Genomic DNA, 22,908 nt, shown 5'->3' with positions numbered 1-22,908 from the left:
TGTATCTTCCTTTCTTTTTGGTTATGTAGTGAGCTTTGACACAAACTGATTCTAGTTTTTCATTGTACGCTGTACTATTTCTTTGCTTTAGTAAAAAATGGAGATTTCTTTACTCGTTTTGAATGCTGTTCCTTTGACAACACTACTTTGTGAGTGGGTGTGCTCCATGTGTGTGTTTCTCCTCGGCAGTATTTAAAGCAAGAACTCTTGAAACACAATCCAACTAATTCTAATCTACCGACACTATCAGGCATAATAATAATAACTCATAGTAAGTTAAACTTAGGAAACTAACCGAGATAACGGTTGAACGTTCTGTAATAAGCGCGAGAATATTGTCTGAGGACGACAAATTCTAAATAATTCATCCGAGGGAGTGACCGAGCATTGCATGACTTCGATTATGCTTTTGGAAACACGTTACTCCATTCCATACTGGTCCCTTTAGTGTTGAGGATCCGAGGGCAAACTAGAGAATCCATGTAACACACTTTTTCCTTTTAAGTAGTTGGTTCCCCCAGAGGCTTGGGTCCGAGGACCATACAAGGCCTCGGTTCTGTCCAAAACTTGTATCGTCTTTTTGTAAGTAGTTGGTTTCCCCAGAGGCTTGGGTCCGAGGACCATACAAGGCCTTGGTTCTGTCCAAAACTTGTATCATCTTTTTAAGTAGTTGGTTTCCCCAGAGACTTGGGTCCGAGGACCATACAAGGCCTTGGTTCTGTCCAAAACTTTTATTCTCTTTGTAAGTAGTTGGTTTCCCCAGAGGCTTGGGTCCGAGGACCATACAAGGCCTTGGTTCTGTCCAAAACTTTTATTCTCTTTGTAAGTAGTTGGTTTCCCCAGAGGCTTGGGTCCGAGGACCATACAAGGCCTTGGTTCTGTCCAAAACTTGTATCGTCTTTTTAAGTAGTTGGTTTCCCCAGAGGCTTGGGTCCGAGGACCATACAAGGTCTTGGTTCTGTCCAAAAGAGGCTTGGGTCCGAGGACCATACAAGGCCTTGGTTCTGTCCAAAACTTTTATTCTCTTTGTAAGTAGTTGGTTTCCCCAGAGGCTTGGGTCCGAGGACCATACAAGGCCTTGGTTCTGTCCAAAACTTGTATCGTCTTTTTAAGTAGTTGGTTTCCCCAGAGGCTTGGGTCCGAGGACCATACAAGGCCTTGGTTCTGTCCAAAACTTTTATTCTCTTTGTAAGTAGTTGGTTTCCCCAGAGGCTTGGGTCCGAGGACCATACAAGGCCTTGGTTCTGTCCAAAACTTTTATTCTCTTTGTAAGTAGTTGGTTTCCCTAGAGGCTTGGGTCCGAGGACCATACAAGGTCTTGGTTCTGTCCAAAACTTTTATTCTCTTTGTAAGTAGTTGGTTTCCCCAGAGGCTTGGGTCCGAGGACCATACAAGGCCTTGGTTCTGTCCAAAACTTGTATTCTTCTTTATTTATTTATCTTCCGAAGGTTTAGCTCCTCGAACAAGGTGGGGGGAAGCTAGCCTGATGTTTGAAGCCCCTAGACTTGCCCATGTCATTGACACCGTGGAACGTAGCCCCTAGTGGGAACTTATGTTGGAATAGCAACAATGTGTCGTCGGTGATAAAGGCATCCTCGTAGTCCCTTGTTCGACAGAAGCTCAACTTCACCACCGCTCGAGCTAACGTGCAAGCCTTCCCCACAGACGGCGCCAATTGTAGGGACACGTTCCGTGACGAACCGCAGTAGAGTTGGGTTCGCACGTGAATAGGCCCAAACAATATCATTTGTAGAGAGTGGATTCGAAAGGCTAGGCCTTAGTTACCCAGTGGTGGTTCTGGCGGTGTTCATAGGTGATTTCGGCGTTTTCACCCTTGGGGGCCTTCTCCCTTCTAAACTGGATCTCTCTTTTATATTACTTATTTTTTCTATTATACTAGTTTGCACTCATTTTCCTTCGTCCATGTGTAGGGTCGACATTTCCAAGACTGATACTTGTCTTGTCAATCCCAACCCAAAGTTGTTGGGAGTGGTTCATAAAGTTAATGGATAAGACTCTGTTAGGCGCAGAGATATGCATGGGGAAGATGGTAAAGGCAGCATTTCCTAGATATTTTAGATTTCCCTTCAAGCATGTCCCTTTACATTTTTGCCCCTGTTCTTGGTGGATCTTTGGATCAGCCGAGGACTGCACTGTCCTCGGCTGCTTCTCCAGGCCAATTGGGCCTTACTACTCTTGAGCTCGGGCCATGACCTTTTTCGGCTTAGGCCTTTGAACTCTCCATCAGCAAGTGGGCCTGGCCCATCAGTTATTGGACCCCACACTTCGATTTAACAAGATTTATCAAAGTCACTATTTCCGTTTTACTTAAAATAAAATTACCAATAACCTTAATCTTCAAATGCAACAATAGATTATGTAAGGTCCAGCTTTGAGTTTCTAGCCCAACGAATGTATGGACTTCAGCCCAAAACAATAAATTTGTAGAGAGCGGGTTGGGAAACTGGGCTCGCGTGAACCAGGTAACGGAAAAACAGATTTTAATGCTAAAAAGAGAAAAATAACAGAAGCTTGTTAAGGAATAATGCTCTCAGATTGGTCCGAGGACTTTGATTCTTAAATATATTATGCTTAAAGCTCTATTACAGATTTGTTTACAATCTTTTCCCTCCCTTTTCATGGAGGGTCTTTCACGTTATATAGCCCCCCTAGACCATCTTGATCCTACACTTGTCGTTCATCCGAGCCCTTACTTGAGTACTTGTCCCATCAGACACTCTCTTTGACTTTCTATGAGTTGTGTTTGTCAAGGTAACACTGTTCAGAGGTCTTCTCCATATAAATGGGCTAGAAAAGTAGTTGTAGTGCATTTAATGCGATGGTAGCAGCTTTCCCTTAGATATTTTTGAGTTTCCTTCCTTCTTGCACGTTCATGAGACACGTTCCTATTGCGGGAGCTTCTTGGAGGGTTGTCTAAGTTGCTGGAATATGTGCTTGAGCTGTCTTTATCAAATCCGAGAAGGAGCCTCTCCTCAGATCATATTCTGTTTGTCCTTCATTTGTATGTTTCTCAATGGGAAATCCTGATAATGCCTTTCTTCTCCTTGGACAATTCAGTTGTTTCGGACAAAGGCCCAAGGCCCAACATGTCATTCTGGGCCTTTATCCCTACAGATTAACTAAAATTAGACTAATAATAAAATTTTCATATTTATTGTACATAAAACATAGTATATAAAATAAATAAACTTATTTCTCTAGCAATACTTGAGAATAAGCCAAGGGGTAACACACAGAGAGTGGAAAGACCACTTTCCCAAATAAAAATATCAATGAGTACGAGATATTCTCAAGCACTAAAGACCTGATTAGCGTGTTTCATGAGAAAAGGAAAAATCTGGAACTAATGACCATGGTGATGTGGATGATTTGGCATCGACGCAACCAGCTACGTGTCAGCTCTAATGATTTTCCACGATCACAGGTCATCCAACAAGCTACTTAGGCGTTGTCTACCTTCCAACAAAGCCAACAGTCCCTCAGTTAACCTTCAGCAATGCAGCGACCCCAGACCCGTACACAGTGGTGCCCACCTCCACCGAATTGCTTTAAACTGAATTTTGATGGAGCCTCTTTTCCGGAGTTGGGCAAGGCTAGACTGGGTGTGGTCGTGCATGATAGTCAAGGAAGTATGATTGCCTCGCTATCTAAACAAGCTCCTTTGCCATTCTCATTGGATATCGTGGAAGCAATGGCAGCAGCAAGGAAGTTGGTCTTTGCACAAGAACTGAGGATAACATAATTTGTACTGGAAGGAGATTCAGAAGTAGTGGTTAACTCCCTCCGAAGCAAAGAAACCTCCTTTTCTTCATTTGGCCACTTGTTGGAGTCAGCAAAATCTTTGCTCGGTCCAAGTACTTGCATCAGCTTCTCCCATGTACGTAGATGTGGTAATAGAATAGCCCATAACCTAGCTAAACATGTAAGAAATGTCAGAGGTTTATCGGTGTGGGTGGAGGATGTCCCACCACACTTAGTTGATGTACTTTTTGCCAAACCTGGCTGATTTTTATAATAGCAGTAGTCTTCGTTCTCAAAAAAAAAAAAAAAAAGAAAAGAGTACGAGATATTTATAACATTATTTTTTTAGAAGTTATTTTTAGTTTAGATTTCTATATTTATAGTGTTGAATGATATTAGGGATACATGAGTTTTAGTTAGCTTAACTAGTAAAATATCTTGTTGTTGAATAAGAGATTTAGGAGTTCAAAATTCAAACTCCACCTACACCAAAAATCAATTTTTGTTTTGGCCTAATAATAAAGAGCAACCATTAACTTATTACTATATAGCAGACGTCATAAGTTGAAATTCTATTGTGTCTATTTATAATATAAAAAAAAAAAAAAAAAAAATTCTAGGGAAACTACAAATTTGAATTACTTTATATACAATTAATTTATGATTACAACTACTTTTGCCACAACTTGTTGAAGTGGTCGACTTGTAAGTTGTAAGTGGTAGACAATCACTTTCAAGTGAATTTAGCCATAACTTTTTTTTTTTTACTATTTACAATCGACAATTTTAAAGTTGTAGTACAAAAATTGTGTCTCTTAACTTTTTATTTTTATTTTTATTTTTAATCATAGTTAGTAATGTACGGGATGAAATATGTCTAGTATGAAATACTCACCTGTTTCATTCCGCTCAAGATTAAAAAAAAAATGTTTGTAAATATAAATAAATGTACTTACAAGTATATTACGAATTTAAACAAAAAAAATTGAGACTAAAAATACAGTTATTAGGTATTTCTTTTATTGTATTTTAATTTAGTAACATAATTATGTTTTTTTTAGAGAGTTTTAACTTATGACATCCGCTCCTGATAATAACTCTTTATCATCAGATCAAAACACCAATCGATTTTTGGTGTAGGCAGGGATTAAATCTCAGATCTCTTATTAATATACTTATATTATCTTAATATAATGTTATAAGATGTTATAAAAATTCAACTAATTAAGAATTTAATTATGTTGTATATACTTTTATTCTAATTTTAGTTGTGACAAATTAATGAAGGAGATGATATTTAATATATCCTTTCAGGCACTTACTTAGCCTAAAAAAGAAAAAGAGTTATTATTGTCTCGTTTTATTATAATTTCAAATAATTTATTTTGTTTATTTTAAATCCAATATATAGATTATATATGGCAATAAGATCTAAATATCTAATAATTCAAATTATAGAGCAATATTTATAGATGAAAAAAAATTCAAGATTATAATAAAATCATAAAAATGTTGATGTTTAATATAAATAATAAAACAGGTATGCATGTATGGTTAATAAAACATGTATGTTCAAAGTATTTTTGAATTATAAGGTAAATAGAAGCTACATTTAATATTGATGGTAATATAAGGTATAGTATGCATATTTTACTAACTATGCCTTTTATTTTATGGATGAAAATGTGAAAATTACATTGGATATGTTGAAGGAGTCAAATTTATATCGGAGACTATTTTAGTTTGGCCAATTAAGTGAAATATTTCAATACCAGGTAATAGCTATGAATCATTTCAAGGTTAACAGTATATATATTTTATTTATTTATTTATGTATTTATATAGGTTTATAAACATATAATTTAAAATTCACATATTTTATATGTCTAAATATTAGCCTAAATACATTAGTCTTTACTAGTCCTTAAAACACTAGGAAAATCCCTGTAACAATTTGTATAAGTTAATACAATTTGATATTTAATTCAGTACATTTTAGAAAAGTATCTGTAGGGTCTCAATTCGGGGCCTGGGCCCAACAGTTATGGGGTTCTGGCCCAAAGAGCCTTAGACAATGAATTTGTAGAGAGTAGATTACAGAACTAGTCCCTAACGAAGTGCGTGTTAGTTAACTTTGGGCCATACAACAATCAAAAATAAGAAAATCTCCTTCATGTCCATTAGATATACGGTCCGAGGAGACATATGGGGTGTATCCCTGTCTTTGATCAAAGGCTATGGCTCTTCTCTTCTTCTTCTGTTCTAAGTTCCCCTCTTTTTCCGGTCCTCTTCTTCATGGGGACTCCCTTCTCTTATATAGCCCCTTCGAGGTCATCAGAACCTTACACTTGTTGACCATCTGGACCTTCACTTGAGTGCCTGTCCCATCAGACATCTCCCCCATATTTCTGTGAGTTGTAGTAGCCAAGATAACACTGTTCGCAAGTCCTCTCCACATTAATGCGGCCAGAAAAGTAGCTGCCATGCATTTAATGTGGCAGCTGTAGTCCCTCCATTGACATCCTACATTTTCTTCCCTCTTACGGGCTTGTGGGATTCGTCCCTACTACTAACACTCGTTGGGGTGAATCTTTATTGCTGGCAGGGGGCGTGTTTGAGCCATATTTGGCACGTCCGAGGAGACATTTCTCCTCGGACCGCCTTTTAGACAAGTTTGGGCCCATAAGAATTGGGTCGGGACCCCTTTTGGTACCCACACCTTCTCCTCGGACGTGGTTGAATTCTATATGGGCCCAAGGGCTATTGTATGTTCTGGGGACTTTACCCCTACAATAGCCCCTCAAAATTCTGGTTATTTCCCTCTTATCCGAGGAGAAAAGGCGGGATTTTGACACTTATGGAATCATTTATTGTAAATCCTTGCTTTACGCGTGTGGAGGTACAGTCCCACGTGCCTCATTACTGCTACTAGCGTTTTGTAACCCACGAGGCGCTAATTATTGTGCTAGGCGGCTTTATGTCCTTTGAATCTAACGGTGGGGCGCTTGATCAACGGTTGATATTCTCCCAATTCTCTGGGCGGGAGTAAGCCCGTTCAGTTGCTCCCCGTTATATAAGATTTCCAAGGGAACTTACTTCCATTTTTTGAAAAAGCACTCAAGCGTCCTAGAGCACTCCAGCACTTTCTTTTGCAAAGCATTCAAAACTCCACAGGCACTCCCTTGAAGATTCCCAACGAGTTCTTCATAAGCTCAAAAGGTTTAAGATCTTCGCTCCTGTAAGTGATCATTTCCCTTCTGTTGCCTTTCCCGGCTTTCTTCCTTAAGTAAACCTTCTTCGCGTCGCCTAGGGTTAGTGGGATGGGTAAGCTTGAGAAACTGGTACACTCTCCGGCCAGTATGGAAGGCTTTAAGGCCAAATACCGTATCCCGCCGGGAGTAGGTCTAGAATATTGCTCCTTGGACGAGGTCTTAACCAAGAGAAAGACGGGGCAGGTCGCCATTCCAATGATAGCCTTCATAGAGGGAGGAATGACGATCCCTATGGGGAGAATAATTAGGAATTATTTGCGTGGTCATAGGCTGGCCCCCCACCAGTGCGCTGCGAACATGTTCCGAATCCTGAGGTGCGTAGATGCTCTGAACGAACAGATGAACTTCGGCCTCTCATGGCACGATGTAGTTCACCTATATGAATGTCATTGCCTCAACGAGTCATATTACCTGAAATCTAGGTCCGACGAGGTGAGGCTGATATCCTGCCTTCCCAAGTCCAATAAAGGCTTGAAAGACGACCTTTTGATCGTTTCCGGAGCATAGCACGACGGTCTTCACTGCCCAGTTAGGGCGGGAACACTAGGTGGGGCACTGTAGGGTCAGATCCCTTGGAGGGGATCTTAGTCTCGAGTCTTCTCTTCCTTATTTCAGTTTTTACTTTGATTATTTGCCTCCTCGGACTAACGTAACCCTTCCTTTGGGTTTTTGCAGACAAAGAACAAACAACTCCGCGGCTAAGTTTGGTCAACGTTCAGGCCCTTAACTTCCTCTTAAGGTCCGAAATCTTTGTGAGTGAGGACGGGCAACTGCGTGTCGATCCTCTCATCTTGGATTATGAGCCCCTTTCACGCGCTTTAGTGGACGCCGGTCAAGCCATCAGGGCTGGAAGTCCCCGATTAGCTCGCATCGACGTTTCTATACCAGGCTTTCTTGCTCGGAGAGACCTACCTCCCGTCCAATTACCAGTTCAGCGCACTCTTCTAGAGGTAGTTGTCCCAAGAGAAGGAGCTGATTCTTCGCACTCATCTCTCGAGGCTCAAATTGACCAATTCCGCTTCGCCGAGGAGGGAGAGGTACCAGCTAGGCTTGTAGAGCTCTCAGACTCCGGCTCAAATATAGACCGGTCCTCGGCGGCTCCCACCCTTGGCTTGGTGATTGCTCAGGTTGATAGTAGCCAAGAGGTCGAAGAAGAAGACATGGATTTGAAGCCAGGGTCTGGTCTCTGGGGCCTCTTATCCAACAGAAACAAGGGGTAGTCTTCCAGGCATGCCCCCAAAGAGCAGGCTACGTCCAAACTTCCTCTTCCCCCCACAATTGATCCAGGACTACAACCTCTTCCCAATTTGAGGCGGAAGAGACCAGTGGAAGAGTTAGAAGAGGGTGAGGTCGGCCCTGAAAACGCTAAACAACAGAAGAAGGGCAAAGAGCCCAAGGAAAAAAGAACAAGATCTCTTGATAGCCGAGACGAGGCGGCTCTGATGAGCGAGCAGCGAACCTGGTCCCCACGCCTTGAATTGGATGGCGCCCCTATCTCATGGGACGCGACTCTGTGGGAGTCCCAACGAGGATAGGCATCTTATCTGGTTGAGGCCTTGCAGCAGCCCCTTTTCTTGCCTCATGACATGGAGGGGCTCCGGGCTACTCAGCAACCGAATCTCTTCATGTCGCTGAAGAGAGACATGGCCATGGTAAACGAAGACTCTTCCTTATTCAGTTTCTTTATTCCGTACCTGTCTATTTGTTATTTTCTTCTAATCAACCTTCCATTACTCCCGCGCAGGTCACTCAACAAATTTTGTAGCTGAAGAGTGGACCAAGAAGGCTCGCGAAGATCTGAACACTGAGGTTTAGTCCCGCCTCGCTGCGGAGAAGGCTACTGGCGTCCTCAGGCTAGAAAAGGATCGCTTAAATAAGGAAATAAAGGAGGCGCTGAAGGCCCGCGACAGTGCCGAGGCCAGACTTAAGACCACCACTAAGCAGGCTAAGGACATGTGCCAACAGCTTCATCTGTTCGAAATAAACCTCGTGACCGAGAAGCAAATGGTTTCAGACCTCAAGGTTGAGCTATCAAAGGCAAAAAAGGCGGCTCGCCTGGCCAGGGAGGCAGCTGAGGCTGCGGTGGCAGCCTCCTACGAACGTGGAGTGGCGGTTACCGAGGCCAAACTGACCGAGGAGGTGGCTACAGTATGCAGGGACTACATTACTATGTCCTGAGGGGTGGCCTTGGATCAGGCGGCAGTTCCTGCGGACTCCGACCTCAGGAAGATTGAGAATATCTTCTTTCTTGAAGATATTCGTGAGATTCCGGGTCCGGTTCCTCCTGAGGAGCCCCTCTCTGCTAAGGTCCCTACTTCGGATTCCTTCATACCTGAAGCTAAGGAAGTGCAGCCACTTGCAAAGGACAAGTCACCTGAGGACACCCTCACAATAAGGGATGTTGTCGCGCAAGCTAAGGAGGCCGTTCCCAAGCCCAAGGCAGGAGGTGATCAACCTGAGGCAGAGGTCCCTGCAAAGAGTTCTGCCTAGGATAAAGCCTAGGACATTAGTGTAGGACTTTACTTGTATTTATCTCCTTTTTTTTGTCTTTTATCTCATTATTTTACCAACGTTTGTAAGAGAAAGCATTTTGGAGCCCTATGAATGATATTATTTCTCCTTTGAATCTTGTTTCACTGCTTCTTTTTCTGCCTTTATTATGAATGAGTTTTTGTTATGTTACTAACTGCTGAGAGCCAAACGTTACTCGAAATTTAAGCAACACGGTTAAGCATGAATGAATGTATGAGACAAATGATAGTTAACACTTAGATAAAACTGCATCGAGATTAATTTCCCCCAAGACTGTGGCCCGAGGGGCCACATAGGAGTTTGGGTTCTATTTAACACTTAGAAGAAATTGCATTCTGGTTAATTTCCCCCAAACCTGTGGTCCGAGGAGCCAGGGAGGACTTAGGCTCCGTTTAACACTTAGAAGAAAATGCATTCTGGTTAATTTCCCCCAAACTTGTGGTCCGTGGAGCCAGGCAGGAAAATGCATTCTAGTTAATTTCCCCCAAGCCTGTGGTCCGTGGAGCCAGGCGAGAGATGTGGTTGATGCTACGGTCTAGTAGCGGAATCCGGGAAGCTAGAAAAGAAAAAGGTTCGGCGCAACCTCGTTGGAGCAAGAAGCTTGGAGGGCTTAGGTGCACTGGGTAGATTAGGCTTGGAGGGTCTATTGCTGTCCTTGTATCCCAACTGTATTTTCTAGTGGATTGATTACCGCTTGGAGGGCGGCGGAGAGGTTTTTCGCCGAGGACTTCGGTTTCCTCTTCGATAACACATCGCGTGTTGTCTATGTGTTTGCATCTTCCTTCCTCTCTATCTTTGCCTTTATTTTATCTGCTGTGGTTTTATTTTGTTATGGCTTAGATAGTTGTTTAACCAATTTCATATTATAGCATGTGTTAAGTTTCCGCACACTAGCTGTTTGAAATATTGCTTGATTTGGTTAAGTTGTATTTTGGGGGTCTAAACGTTCAAAGGTGTTTTGTACACGTTTTTGAACTTTCAAGGCAGGACTTAGGTTCTGTTTAACAGTTAGAAGAAAATGCATTCTGGTTAATTTCCCCTAAGCCTGTGGTCCGTGGAGTCAAGCAGGACTTAGGTTTTGTTTAACACTTAGAAGAAATTGCATTCTGGTTAATTTCCCCCAAGCCTGTGATTCGAGGAGCCAGGCAGGACTTAGGTTCTGTTTAACACTTAGAAGAAATGTACACTGGTTAATTTCCCCCAAGCCTGTGGTCTAAGCAGTCAGGCAGGACTTAGGTTCTATTTAACACTTAGAAGAAATTGCATTCTGGTTAATTTCCCCCAAGCTTGTGGTCCGTGGAGCCAGGCAGGACTTAGGTTCTGTTTAACACTTAGAAGAAATGTACACTGGTTAATTTCCCCCAAGCCTGTGATCCGAGGAGCCAGGCAGGACTTAGATTCTGTTTAACACTTAGAAGAAATTGCATTCTGGTTAATTTCCCCCAAGCCTGTGGTACGAGGAGCCAGGCAGGACTTAGGTTCTGTTTAACACTTAGAAGAAAATGCATTCTGGTTAATTTCCCCCAAGCCTGTGGTCCGTGGAGCCAAGCAGGACTTAGGTTTTGTTTAACACTTAGAAGAAATTGCATTCTGGTTAATTTCCCCCAAGCCTGTGATTCGAGGAGCCAGGCAGGACTTAGGTTCTGTTTAACACTTAGAAGAAATGTACACTGGTTAATTTCCCCCAAGCCTGTGGTCTGAGCAGTCAGGCAGGACTTAGGTTCTGTTTAACACTTAGAAGAAATGTACACTGGTTAATTTCCCCCAAGCCTGTGGTCCGAGGAGCCAGGCAGGACTTAGATTCTGTTTAACACTTAGAAGAAATTGCATTCTGGTTAATTTCCCCCAAGCCTGTGGTCCGTAGAGCCAGGCAGGACTTAGGTTCTGTTTAATACTTAGAAGAAAATGCATTCTGGTTAATTTGCCCCAAGCCTGTGGTCCGTGGAGCCAGGCAGGACTTAGATTCTGTTTAACACTTAGAAGAAATGTACACTGGTTAATTTCTCCCAAGCCTGTGGTCCGAGGAGCCAGGTAGGACTTAGGTTCTGTTTAACACTTAGAAGAAATGTACACTGGTTAATTTCCCCCAAACCTGTGGTCCGAGGAGCCAGGCAGGATTTAGGTTCTGTTTAACACTTAGAAGAAATTGCACAATGGTATGGCACCAAGAATTACAACTTTCATTAATAATAATACATTTTCAGGTTATTTACATTCCAAGGGCGTGACACTACATGTTCATCAAAATCTTTTAAAAAGTAGGCCCTTATGCCAGCCACCGAGGTGATACAATATGGGCCTTCCCAATTTGGTCCGAGTTTTCCCCACGCGGGATTTCTTGTGGTGCCCAGGACCTTCCTCAATACCAGATCCCCGGGTGCCAGGGGCCTTAGCTTCACCTTGGTATCGTAACCTCTCTTAAGCTTTTGCTGGTAGTAGGCAAGTTGGACCATTGCACTCTCCCTTCTTTCCTCGATGAGGTCCAAGCTTTTTTCCAGTAGTCCGTTATTAGCGTTGGGGCAGAATGTGCTGGTCTTTTGCGTTGGGAAATTTATCTCTAGAGGAATAACAGCCTCAGCTCTATAAGTCATTGAGAAGAGGGTTTCCCCTGTGGATCTGCGTGGAATGGTGCGGTACGTCCACAAAACATGGGGCAGGTCTTCTACCCACCTTCCTTTCGCATCATCTAATCTTTTTTTCAACCCATTTACTATGGTTTTATTGATGGCTTCAGCCTGCCCATTCCCTTGTGGGTAAGCCGGTGTGGAGTACCTATTGGCAATTCTCAACTCGCTACAATATCTTCTGAAAGCTTTACTATCAAATTGGAGACTGTTGTCCGAGATTAGGGTGTGAGGGATTCCGAACCTGGTGACGATATTTTTCCAAACAAATTTCTTGGCATCAACGTCTCTAATGTTTGCCAGCGGCTCAGTTTCGACCCACTTTGTGAAATAATCCGTGCCGACAAGAAGAAACCTTTTGTTCCCCACTGCTTTAGGAAATGGCCCTAGGATGTCCAGGCCCCATTGCGCGAATGGCTAAAGGCTGGATAACGGGTTAAGGGTTCCGCCTAGTTGATGTATATTCGGGGCGAACCTTTGGCTTTGGTCGCATTTTTTTACGTATTCCTGCGCCTCTCTCTGCATGCTCGGCCACCAATAACCTTGCGTTATGGCTCTATGGGACAGGTACCTACCCCCCGTATGACTCCCACAAATTCCTTCGTGCAATTCCTCCAGGATAAGTTCAGTGGCATCTGGGTGTACCCACAACAAGTACGGTCCTAAGAATGAGCGCCTATACAGTTTGGAGTCCTCGGACAGCCAGAATCGAGAAGCCTTTCTTCTGATCTTCTCAGCCTCGTTTTTATCTTCTGGTAAGGTGTCGTTCTTCAAGAATAGTACTAGAGGATCCATCCAGCTAGGCCCTGCCCTGACGCTGTGGACTCGTACCAAGTCGGTTCTCGCCATTGTTGGGCTGTATCGATCTTCTATGAGTATGACCCAAGGAAGTGGTTGAGCCGAGGAGGTGGCGAGCGTTGCAAGGGAGTCAGCGTGGGTGTTCCCGCTCCTGGACACGTGCACTAGATTGGAGTGATTGAAATGCACCTGACTTGGACTAGGTACTCTTGCATTCTTTCATCCTTCGCCTCCAATTCCCCATTTACTTGTCCCACGACAAGTCTTGAGTCCAAGAACATGTTTATGGATTTCCCACCCAGTTTCTGGATCATTGACATTCTTTTCAATAATGCCTCATACTCTGCTTCGTTATTCGTGGCAGAGAAGCCCAGCCTTAACGATTTTTCAATGGTAATCCCCTCGGGGGAAACCAGGACGAGCCCCACACTTGAGCTCCTTTGGTTGGCCGCGCCGTCAACGTGTGCTTTCCAACAAAGGGGCTCTTGCCGAGAGACTGTGTCGACCAGTTTTTCGTCTGGGTTTAGTGGCCCTCCTCCTCCTTCTGGCGTGGGTTCAGCAAACTCAACTACCAGATCCGGAAGAACCTGACCCTTCACAGCGGTGCGAGGCATGTACCTGATGTCGAATGCGCCTAGAATCGTCCCCCACTTTGCTATTATGCCTGTGTAGTCGACACTCCGGAGTATCGATCTGAGTGGAAGTTAGGTCAGTACAACAACGGTATGTGCCTGGAAATAGTGGGGGAGCTTTCGCATGGCTTGCACGATTGCCTGGACGGCCTTTTCGAGGGGGAGGTAGCGGATCTCTACCTCGTGCAACGATTTGCTTACGTAGTAGACGGGTCGTTGTATGCCGTTGTCTTCCTAGATCAGCACTAAACTCACTGCGTGAGGGACTACCGCAATATAGGCGAATAGCACCTCGTCGGCTTCTGGACTGGACATGATCGGTGGCCGAGCCAAGTATTCCTTAAGCTGCTGGAAGGCTAAGGAGCACTCTTCCGTCCACTCGAAGCCTTTCCACTTGTTTAATAAGAGGAAGAAAGGCCCGCACCTGTCCGCCGAGCGGGAGATGAAACGGTTTAAGGCGGCAATCATGCTAGTGAGTTTTTGGACTTCTTTGGGGTTCCGAGGAGGCTGCAGGCTATGGATAGCTCTAATTTGGTTGGGGCTGACTTCAATGCCTCTATGGGTCACCATGTAACCTAAGAATTTCCCTGACCCCACTCCGAATGAACACTTGGACGCGTTCAGGCGCAGCCTGTACTTTCTCAGGATTCCAAAGACATCGCCGAAGTCTCTGACGTGGTTGGGTACTAACTTGCTCTTCACCACCATGTCGTCTATATAGACTTCGATGCTCTTACCCATCTGTAGTTCAAACATCCTGGTCATCATCCTCTGGTAGGTCGACCCGGCATTCTTCAAGCTAAAGGGCATTACCTTGTAGTGGTAGTTCCAACGGGGGTGACAAAAGCCGTTTTTTCTTGGTCCTCGGCAGCCAGGCATATCTGATGGTAACCTTGGAAGGCGTCCAAGAAACTCATTCGAGGGTGTCCCACGGTCGAATCCACCAATCGGTCTATTCGTGGCATAGGGAAAGGATCCTTCGGGCAGGCCTTATTCAGGTCTATGAAGTCCACGCAGACCCGCCATTTCCCATTCATCTTCTTCATCACAACTGTGTTGGCCAGCCATTCGAGGTAGAATACCTCCTTGATAGCCCCTGCTTTCTTCAATTTTATAACCTTCTCTCTCACCGCATCTGCATGCTCTTTCGACGGTCGCCGAGGAGGTTTCTTCTTAGGTGTTACGGCCGGGCTAACATTAAGGTGGTGGCTAATGAAATCTGGATCGACCCCCGGAGCCTCGTAGGCGTCCCATGCAAACACGTCCACATTCTGTCTAAGAAAGTCAATTAGTGTTTCCTTCTCTTGGGGCGGTAGTTCTGAGTCGACCTGAAAAAATCTTTCCGGGTCGGAGCCCACAAGAACTTTTTCCAAATCCTCACAACTCGCTTCCTCGGTAGGTCCCGCACTACCCGAGGCCAGGGCCGGAGTCGTTAATTGCTATAAGCCGCTCTCGGCTGAGGTGGAGGGCTCAGTATTTGGTCTTCGCGAGATGGCTGACACCATACATTGCCGGGTCATGGCTTGGTTCCCTATTACTTCTTTCACTCGACCTTCCGACAGATACTTCACCTTTTAGTGTTAGGTTGATGACACAGCCCCTAGGGCGTGAAGCCACGGTCTAGCTACGATGGCGATGTAGGGGGAGTATGCGTCTACCACTATGAAGTCCACTTCCACCACGTCCGAGTCTGTTTGTATAGGCAGTCTAATCATGCCTTTCGGAGTGACGGTTTTTCCCTCGAAACTCACTAAAGGGAAGTCGTATGCTGTCAGGTCCTCTAGTTTCAGTTCCAACCCCTTGTACAAGTCGGGATACATTACTTCCATGACGCTGCCCTGATCGACTAGCACCCTTTTCACGTCATATCCCCCAATCCTGAGCGTGACGACTAGGGCATCGTTGTGGGGTTGGAGGGTTCCCAGTTTGTCCTCATCCGAGAATCCGATTAGGGGTATGGCCATCCCTCTAGCCCTCTTGGACTCCCGGTCATTAGCTTCAGCGGGGAGCCGGCCCACTGACATTACTCTGAAAGGATGGGAGCCGGTCCTTCCTGGTGCGGCGAGAATGACATTTATCGTGCTAACGGGTGGTCTTAATGTGCTTTGCCTGGTCTCGATGTTCGACTGCTCCTGCCATCTGACAGGGTGTTGCAGTAGATGTCTCAACTTTCCCTCTCGGACCAGCCGGTCCAAGTGGTTTTTCAGATTCCTGCAATCATCGGTGGTGTGACCCGGCTCTTGGTGATACGCGCAATACAGATTCTGGTTACATTTCGCGGGGTCGCCTGCCATATGGCTTGGCCATTAGAAGAACGGTTCGTTCTTCACTTTCTCTAGGATCTTATGTAATGGTTCTCGGAACACAGCATGGACTGCCTGTGCCCCTGTGGATCCAGACTGCTTCGAGTAATCCCTTCTTGGCCGATTACTGTTGTTAAAGCGATCCGACTTGAAGTCTCTCCTCTCTTGAAGGATAACCTTCGCTTTGCCTTTTCCCGTCTGTTAGTTTTCTTCGACTCTCTTGTACTTGTCGATTCTGTCCATGAGTTAGCACACGCTAATGACTGGTTTCCCAGTCAGGGACTTTCTTAAACCATGCTCTGTCGGTAGGCCCCTCTTGAATGTGCTAATGGCGACGTCATTGTAGTTTCCTTTTATCTCATTATACATTTCCCAATATCTGTCTGAGTAGGCCTTCAGGGTCTCTCCTTGTCGCATGGACAAGGATAGAAGGGAATTTAGGGGCCGAGGGACTCTGTTGCTAGTTATGAAGCGAGAACCAAAAGCCTGTGTCAGCTGCTTAAAAGAGTTTATGGAGTTTGGCTTGAGGCCATCGAACCATCTCATCGCCATGGGTCCCGAGCTGAACGGAAACATTTTGCACATCAACGCCTCGTCCCTGGAATGGATGGCCATCCTCTGGTTAAACTGGCTTACGTGCTCTACTGGGTCTGTCCGACCATTATATATAGCAAAAGCGGGTTGGTGGAACCGCCGAGGAAGCTCAGTTCCCTCTATCCTACTCGTGAAGGGCAACTGGGAGATGTGGTCCAAGGCCTTACTCATGACGTCGTTTGCTAGGCCCTGGTAAGATGGGCTTTTATGGCCGCGTTTGCGAGGTTGCTCTTCCTCGTAGGAAAAGGTTTCACTTGGCGGGGTTCTCGATCTCCGCCTGTACTCATTGTCCTCCTCATCGCTAGTGTCCGAGTCGGGGGAAAGACGCTTTCGCTGCGCTCGGGGTAACTTCTTCTTTAAGTCGTCGATTTCTTGCTGTAGAGCCCTATGATCGTTTCGCTTATGGGATGCGCAACCTTTCCCTCTTGAGCGACTTCTGCTCGTGTGGGAGGTGTTTACACTACCCTCTCGTTGCTTATCTTGATCTCTTTCCCGTTCGAGGTTCAAGAAGTTGTCTTGCCGTTGGGAGTCTGCGTGTCTCGTTTGGCGCGGACCTGATCCTTCTATTTCTAACGGTTTCACTTGTTGAGGCACGAGTTCTCCCCACAGACGGTGCCAATTGTAGGGTCTCAATTCGGGGCATAGGCCCAACAGTTATGGGGTTCTGGCCCAAAGAGCCCTAGACAATGAATTTGTAGAGAGTGAGTTACAGAACTAGTCCCTAATGAAGTGCGTGCTAGTTAACTTTGGACCATACAACAATCAAAAATAAGAAAATCTCCTTCATGTCCATTAGATATATGGTCCGAGGAGACGTATGGGGTGTATCCCTGTCTTTGATCAAAGGCTATGGCTCTTCTCTTTTTCTTCTGTTCTAAGTTCCCCTCTTTTTTCGGTCCTCTTCTTCATCGGGACTCCCCTCTCTTATATAGTCCCTTCGAGGTCATCAGAACCTTACACTTGTTGACCATTTAGACCTTCACTTGAGTGTCTGTCCCATCGGACATCTCCCCCATATTTCTGTGAGTTGTAGTAGCCAAGATAACACTGTTCGCAAGTCCTCTCCACATTAATGCGGCCAGAAAAGTAGCTGTCATGCATTTAATGTGGCAGCTGTAGTCCCTCCATTGACATCCTACACTTTCTTCCCTCTTACGAGCTTGTGGGATTCGTCCCTGCTACTAACACTCGTTGGGGTGAATCTTTATTAACAGTATATATATTTTCTTTATTTATGTATTTATATATTTATGTATTTATATAGGTTTATAAACATATAAATTAAAATTCACATATTTTATATGTCTAAATATTAGCCTAAATACATCAGTCTTTACTAGTCCTTAAAACACTAAAAAATCCCTGTAACAACTGGTATAAGTTAACACAATTCGATATTTAATTCGAAAAGTATCGATTCAGCAAAAAAGAAAAGAAAAGAAAAGTATCGATGCCAATTTAAAAGTTAGTACGGTATATATATATTATCAGTACGACCGATACGGTACTGACTAACTTGAGATATGCACAGGAAAAGATCTACGCACCTGATAAGATATGGACAAGAAAAGATCTGCGCACCTATATAATTTACAATGCATTTGCTCTATTACACAAGTAGATACTCATGTTCAATATTCTCCAACGGTTGGAGGATGAAGACTGACTGCAAAAGTATTCTAAATTAGTACTGTAACTTTTTCTTTACCTAGTGTCCAGTGATTTTTTTAAGAAGTTAAAGTACATCAATCTATTGATTGGAGTACGGAAAGATGTTGAAATAGAAATAAAAGTCTCTCTTTCTCTCCACGTGTTAATTAAGTTTTACGTGTTTTTTTTGGCAATTATTAGATCATCGTGAGACTGTTCATGAAGTCTTTTTTTTTACCTCTTAATTAATAAAATATTATTATTTATGTAAATGTCACATTATTTGATATTTTTTAATTTTTTTATTTCTTGTTTTGATTAAAAAGTTCACACATACATTTACATATATAACATTACTTCATTGGTCAGGGAGGATCACGTTAACAGTCTTTTATGTGTAAATAATAATTTATCGTGTTTTTGATATTTCTTGAACCACTAGATTAGCCTTAGTAACGGATAGTGTTATCGTTCTAGATAAGAAGAGTAATTCTTACATGCTCCAAGAGCATTGCTAGAGCACCTAAGTTTTTTTCCAGACAAGAACCACTCAAATTTAATAAAATTTTTAATGAGTGAAGCTCGTTAGTTCCACTTCCACATCCCAGGGATATTTTCACACCATTTTCAATTACGACCCATTAGCTGTAACTGTAAGAAAACGCCTAGGAGGCTTTGAACCCAATCGTGTATGAGTGCTTGAGAGTTAATTTAACATAAATAAAGAAAAAAGACACATTATCCTCCATGAGTAAAATGTTATAAATAAGAGAAATGCTATATTAAGAGTATTTTTATAACAATTTAATAACGAAAGGAGCATAATATTATTATTATTATTATTTAAAGAAGAAAGTCGTCTAATTATTATTAGCGAGTTGGAAAATCAGCCGCAACAACCAAATCTAAGTCTAGAGGAACAAATTCCATCCAAATAAGTATTGTAAATGGAAGTCTTGCTCTCTGGGTTAAGGCATGCGCATGTGCATTACCTTGTCTTACAGTATGAGAGAAAGAGAAACTCCTTAAAGAGCTAACGGAAGCTAAAACATCTTTGATTAGGTGACCGAAAGAAGACAACAACTTACCTCCCTTTATAATGGAAGATCATTTTTTATAACGGAAGATTATTATTGATGTGTAAAAAAGTTATGTTAGTAGTAGGATTAGATTAAAACCAATAATAGCTAGGTCACCTATTATTTGTTGTGAAACTATTATGGATAGGGGTGAAGGCCCTAGCTTTTCCAAAAATGTCTCTCCCCTCTATTTTATTGTTAAAAATTCAAAAATAAATAAATAAAATTTATATAATAGATCCCCTTCATTAAAAAAAAAAAGGTATAAATTCTCTTTAATTTATTGTTGTTTCATTTATTTTCCTTTTAATATTGGCTCTTTGTAAGGAGCATTTGAAGCATAGGTTTATAAAAATATATAAATAAATCTCTTTAGCTTTTTTTTTTTTCCCCTAAAATAAAGTCATATACATTTATATGGAAAGAATTAAGGATATCGGAATACAATGATATATTTAGCTTGGCTCTTCTTGAGAAAAAATTCTAGTCTACCACTAGCTGTGGACGTAGTGTTACTCTATAAACAATGCCTTAAAAATTCATTCTAATTATCGTTTCACCTAACAGAATGAAAAATTCCTATATCTATGGCATTTGAGAGAGAGAGAGAGAGAGAGAGAGAGAGAGAGAGAGAGAGAGAGAGAGAGAGAGAGAGAGAGAGAGAGAGAGGTTCTTGATACTTAGTCGATACCAAGAATTTCATTGACCCCCATCCATCAATGGAAGAAGTTCTTATATTTTCATTCAAATTAATTATTGGTCTTTACAATTTTTTGGCAAAAATTACACTTTACTCTCTAAATTATACCACATTTTACACTTATGCTCCTAAATTATGGGATGCACACTTTACCCCCCCCCACAACAAAAAAAAAAAAACTATTACATGCGTAACCAGGGACGGAGCTATAGCATGGCTTGGGGGGGCCATGGCCCCTCCAAAATTTTAAAAAATTATTTTATATTATGTATAAGTATTAAAAATTTAAATATTTAGTTACAAAAATAAAAGTTGGCCCCCCCAAATGTTTGAGTTAGTCCAATAATGCTCTTAAAAACCAATAGAATTTGTCAATTGGCCTAATAGTTATAGAGACAAGGTAGTTTTTGTTTTCTCTAATTCGTTTTTTGTAAATGTTTAATATCAAACTAGACAACTTTTGTATACTCATTGGAGTTTAAAAGATGATAAGTTTCCCTAAAAAATTATCTTGCGAATATATATATTTGAAAGTTGTTAATTTTATATATAATATATTTATAAATTATGAGCTACTCTAGTATCAAAATATTAATGTTTATACTAGTGTATGTAAATTTACGCATGTGTAGGATGGTTTATCTTGACTCAAAACTAATATATTAATACCAAAATTCGGTCCCCCCAACAAAAAATCCTAACTCCGCCCCTGCGTAACACTTGCCCTCCTAAACTATTAGAGTGCACACTTACCTCCCTAAACTATTACTCATGTGACACTTATCCCCTCTAAACTATTACTCATATAACACTTCTCACCCCATTCTATGAGTAATAGTTTAGGGAAGTAAATGTGTATTTTCATAGTTTAGGGGGATAAGTGTAAAAGGGGTCATAGTTTAGGAAGGTGAGTGTAAAAGGGGTTATAGTTTAGGAGGGCTAAAGTGTGCATTCTCATAGTTTAGGGGGATAAGTGTAAAAAGGGGTATAGTTTAGGGGGTAAAACATGCATTCGTATAGTTTAGGAGGGTAAGAGTAAAATGAAGTCTTTTGGCTGAATATTGCAGAAAATCGAGTTTATTTGTGATATGGGTACTATTCGAAGTTATTTGGGAAGTTGAGGAAAGAGAGTGAATTTCGACAACAGTATTGCTGAAATTCTAAAAAAAAGTATGAGAGAAAAGTTTGAATGTAATCTCATTACCGAAATTCTTGTTGCCTGAAATTATTGCCCAGCTACCAGGTGAAGTGCCCGAAAGAGGAATGGCTGAAAGGAAACCAATTGTGACAACCAAGTTGCCGAAATTGTAGGGGAGTGAGGAGAGAGAAAATAGGACTTGTGGCAACCAAGTTGCCGAAAATGGGAGAAAAAAAAAAGAAGAAAGAAAAAAGAGAGAATTGTGGCAACCAAGTTGGCGAAAACTTGGAGAGAAATTTAATATGCATATTAGTTTATGCAAACTTGTAAGTATCCAAACCATTTCCCTAGAAACCAACATTCTGTCACTTATGGTTATTGCAATGGACATCAAGCTGCAATTTAATAATCTTGTTACTCTTGTAGCTTGTAAAAAGTTCTGTTCTTGCCTATTTTGAACCAGTTTTTCTTTGCTTTTTGTTAAATTGATTTTCTCAGTAATTTTCATTGATTATTTAAATATTTTCCTCTGAATTTTTTTGTCTTGTTATACTTGATAGTGTGTGTGCCTTGGGGAAGTAATTTTCTAGTAATGTTTTTTGTCTTGTGTCTACGAAGGTTGTCTTGATAATTTTTTGGGGAAGTAACTTTTTGTTTGTTATGTAGAGAAGTATTTGTTTTGGCATTGTATGTTTGTTAATTGTGCTCCATTTGATTTTACTGATGCCACTTTCCATCCTGATGCAAATGTAGTATCACTTGTGTACCAAGTTCTCAGCAACTTGGTTGCCACAATTCCTATTTTCTCTCTCCTCACTCCCCTACAATTTCGGCAACTTGGTTGCCACAATTGGTTTCTTTTCAGCCAATTTCGGGCAACAAGAATTTCGGTAATGAGATTATCGAAATTCAAACTTTTCTCTCTCATACTTTTTGTTAGAATTTCAGCAACGCTATTGCCGAAATTCACTCTCTTTCATCAATTTCCCAAATAACTTTGAACAGTACCATATCACAAATAAACTTGATTTTCTGCAATATTCAACCAAAAGACTTGAGTAAAATGGGTCATAGTTTAGGGGGGTAAAGTGTCATTTTCCCAATTAATAAAAAAATACAATAACTCATCTAGAATATTAATATCTCAATTTTGTTTCCAAATATTCACCTGTTTGCCATGAATAGCTCATTAAATTTAGGTGTATTTAAAACATATTGGAAAAAGCTAGAGACACAAATGTTTTTACAAAAAATTTTACAAACTGCTGATGTGGCGAGTATTTATTACAAAATGAAAAAGTGATGTTAGTGGTAGATCCAAATAAAAACTAGTAAAATGTTGGCCACAATAATAGTTTGTAAAAATGTTGTAAAATATTTTATCCTTATAGCATTACTCAAACATATTTTCATAAAATCATATAAGTATATTAATGCCCTTTTCTTAAAAAAAAAAAAAAAAAAAAAGAAAAAGAAAAGTACAAATAGAACATTAAAGTCTCAACAATTTTTTTTTTTTTTTTAAAGAAACAAGACGACCAGTTTTATTAATAAAAGCCGGCTACATTAGCCTGAATTATAGAAAAAAGCTTTCCATATATAATTTATTTTATTTTAAGAGTATTTAGAGCGTATCATCAGGAAAATATATAACAAAGTAAATCTCTTTACTAATGGTTGTTTTTATCCCAAATACAAACTATTTTTCTTCTTCTTTTTTTATCACCTCTCTTTTTCATTTTGCATTTAAAGTTTGGGATATATGAAATGAAAGCATAATTTTTTTTTTTTTTTTTTTTTTTTTTTTGGTTATAACAAAAGATG

The sequence above is a fragment of the Quercus robur genome, chromosome 2, assembly GCF_932294415.1.
Source record: "Quercus robur chromosome 2, dhQueRobu3.1, whole genome shotgun sequence".
Lineage (NCBI taxonomy): Eukaryota > Viridiplantae > Streptophyta > Magnoliopsida > Fagales > Fagaceae > Quercus > Quercus robur.
The sequence above is the reverse complement of the archived record's forward strand: the minus strand, read 5'-3'. Positions refer to the sequence as shown.